This window comes from Myotis brandtii, unplaced genomic scaffold (genome assembly GCF_000412655.1).
Source record: "Myotis brandtii unplaced genomic scaffold, ASM41265v1 scaffold1013, whole genome shotgun sequence".
Lineage (NCBI taxonomy): Eukaryota > Metazoa > Chordata > Mammalia > Chiroptera > Vespertilionidae > Myotis > Myotis brandtii.
The window spans coordinates 467,733-471,119 of NW_005353379.1; positions in this window are offsets into that span (position 1 = coordinate 467,733).

Below are 3,387 nucleotides of genomic sequence, written 5' to 3' on the forward strand. Positions count from 1 at the left end.
ATCAATGTGAGAGAAACACATCAATTGGTTGCCTCCTGCACAAGCCCTGACCAGGGCCCGGGCTGGGGAGGAGCCTGCACCGAGGTATATACTCTTGACCAGAATCAAACCCGGGACCCTTCAGTCTGCAGGCCGACGCTCTATCCACTGAGCCTGCTGGCCAGGGTCTGTGTCTCTCTTTATAAGGACACAAATCCCGTACCCAAGGGCTCCACCCTCATGGCCTAATTCCCTCCAAAGGCCCCACCCCCAACACCATCACACTGGGGATGAGGGTTTCAACCTAGGAATCGTGGAGGGACACGAACACTGCCTCCACAGCTATATTTGCACCTTCTCCATAAATTTAAAATTATTCTAAAAACAGCTTAAAACTATTGGGAAGATGACTTCATAAGTTATATAAATGCCTAGCCACTGCTGTGCCCCTGAAACTAATATAATATTGAACGCCAACTGTAAATGAAAAGTGTTTTTGTTTTAATGAAAAACCAAAGGGACAAACTGAAAATAAATAATGAAATGGTAGACCTGAATCCAGTCGTCTCAATCACAGAAATCTTAGTGGCCTAAACACTCCAATTAAAAACTAGAAGGATCAGAACGGGTAAGAGAGACCCGCCTAGCCCTGGCCGGGTGGCTCAGTGGGTTGGAGCGCTGTTCTGTGCACTAAAGGTTTTGGGCTTGATTCCCGGTCAGGGTACATCCCTGGGTTGCCGGTTCAATCTCAGTTTGGGACACATACGGGAGGCAACCGATTAAAGTTTCTCTCTCACGTCGATGTTTCTCCCCCCACCTTCTCTCTCTCCATTCCTCTTCTCTCTGAAAATCCATAAAAATAAATAAGTAAAAATAAGAGAGACTCAACTATATATTGTCTAAAAGTGATGTACTTTCATTATAAAGACAGATAGATTGAAAGTAAGTGTATGGAAAATAATTTACCATACCCAAAGTGAGCCTACGCAGGATGGGGCGACGATATTAATGTCAGGCAAGATGCACTTCAAGGCAAAGGGTGTAGAAGAGAGAAATTACATATAGACACACAGGTCTAATCCTATATAATAAAGAGGTAGTATGCAAATTAACCCTCATACCCTCACAAGATGGTTGCCTACAACCAGGCCAGCACAGGGGGTTAGTGAGGGACGACCAAACGACTGAACAAGCAGGCTGCGTGGGGCGACCAGGCCGGCAGAGGGGGCAATGAGGGGCGATCAGGTCAGGAAGGGCGCGCAGTTAGGGGCGACCAGGCAGGCAGGCAGGTGAACTATTAGGAACCAGCGGTCCAGGATTGTGAGAGGGATGTCCAACTGCCAAGGATCGGGCCTAAACCGGCAGTTGGACATCCCCTAAGGGGTCCCGGATTGGAGAGGGTGCAGGCTGGGCTGAGGGGACACCCTCCCCGCCCCCCCGGGCATGAATTTCATGCACTGGGCCTCTAGTCTATAATAATAAAAGGCTAATATGCAAATGGTCATGATGACCTCACGCTGTAACGACCAATCAGCAGGAGGTTGCGTGGGTGGCAGGGTGGGTGGGCAGGGCTGTGTGTACCCATCAAGGGACGTGAGGCTGCGTCCCCCTTGCCCTGGCCAGTTTGGCTCAGTGGATAGAGCTTCAGCCTCCAGACCAAAGGGTCCCGGGTTTGATTCCGGTCAAGGGCACATACCTTGTTTGCAGGCTCCTCCGTGGTCTGGGCCCTGGTCGGGGCATGTGCAGGAGGCAACCAATTGGTGTGTTTCTCTCACATCGATATTTCTCTCTGTCTTTCCCTCTCTCTAAAAGATCAATGGAAAAATATACTCAGGTGAGGATTAAAAATAATAATAATAATAAAATTAAAAATAAAATACACCCGGTGAGGATTAAAATAATAATAATAATAAAATTAAAAATAAAATACACCCCCTCAAACCCAAATCTTGGGGATTCATACCTTCTGGCCTTCCTGCATTCCTTACTCCACCAGACACACACACACACAGAAACAGAATCACATAGACACACACAGACAGAAGCATACAGACACATAAATACACACACACTCACTCAGACACACACGCCTTTGGGCACAGGGATAACTCTCCGTTTGAAGTGTTTTTAGAGAATATATTACACGGATTTTACGTCAGCTAATGAAATATTAGGTAAGATATTTCATGAATAATTAATGTTAAATAAGCAGAGCACTCGGCTTTGTGCTCAAATCAGCAAGCATCTGGGCAACTCACAGACTTGGGAGCCACAGCCAATCGATGTGTTTGGAGCCACTAAGTTTTGGGATGGTTTGTTACACAGCAAGAGCTGACTGATAAACACCAGATTCCTGACAGGTGAGACTCACTGTAAAGAGGCACCTTGTCTGCAAATGAAGTGTGAGTGTGACTCTAATCAAAATACAAAAGTTACTTATTTCTCTGTGATTTTAAAAATAAATTGTGAAACAAAATTAGCCACTAAAAATGTGGGGGTTGGGGGGGGTGTGGACTAATGGAGGAGAATGAGATCTTACCCCATCTGCTATGAAGAGATACCAGGATAGTTATGCAATATGGTAACAGACAAATAAATGAATGGAACACAACCAAGGGGCAGAAAAAGGTAATTGAAAGAGAGAGAGAGAGAGAGAGAGAGAGAGAGAGAGAATACAGACAAATAGAGATAATGCTCTATTACAAACCAATGGTGAGGGGTGATTGATAGGGTTCCATAGCAAACAGCATTGCAATAGCTGGTTATCACTTTGAAAAGCACAAAATTGAACTCTTACATCAGCCTAGATACTCAAATAAATTCCAGATGGATTAAAGACCTAAATGTAATCAATCAAACTGTAAAAGTACTAGAGAAAGCACAGCAGGGCTGACTATTGTCGTAATCTTGGGGTAAAGCAGGCCCTTCTAAGCAAGACATAACCCAGAAGCCATTAAGAAATAGACTCACAAGTTTCACTCCATAAAAATTAAATGCTCTGTACAGCCGAAGACCACAGACAACGCTACAACACAAGGGGCAGTTTGAAAGGGCGTGCAATCTACATACACGGGACAAAGGGCCAGCTGCCCAGACTCCTCAAAGCTCCGACAGGAAGAAAACAATCCCTGTCCCATCAAAAAAAGTGGGGAAAGGGCCCGGCCGGTGTGGCCCAGTGGTTGAGCACCCACCTGTGAACCAGGAGGTTGCGGTTTGACTCCCAGTCGGGGCGCAGGCCCAGGGCTGCGGGCTCGATCCCCAGTGTGGGGTGTGCAGGAGGCAGCCGATCAGTCAATGGTTCTCTCTCATCAGTGATGCTTCTATCTCTCTCTTCCTCTCTGAAATCAATAAAAATATGTATTTTTTAAAAGTGGGAAGGGTATGAGCAAGGGATTCATGCAACAGAGA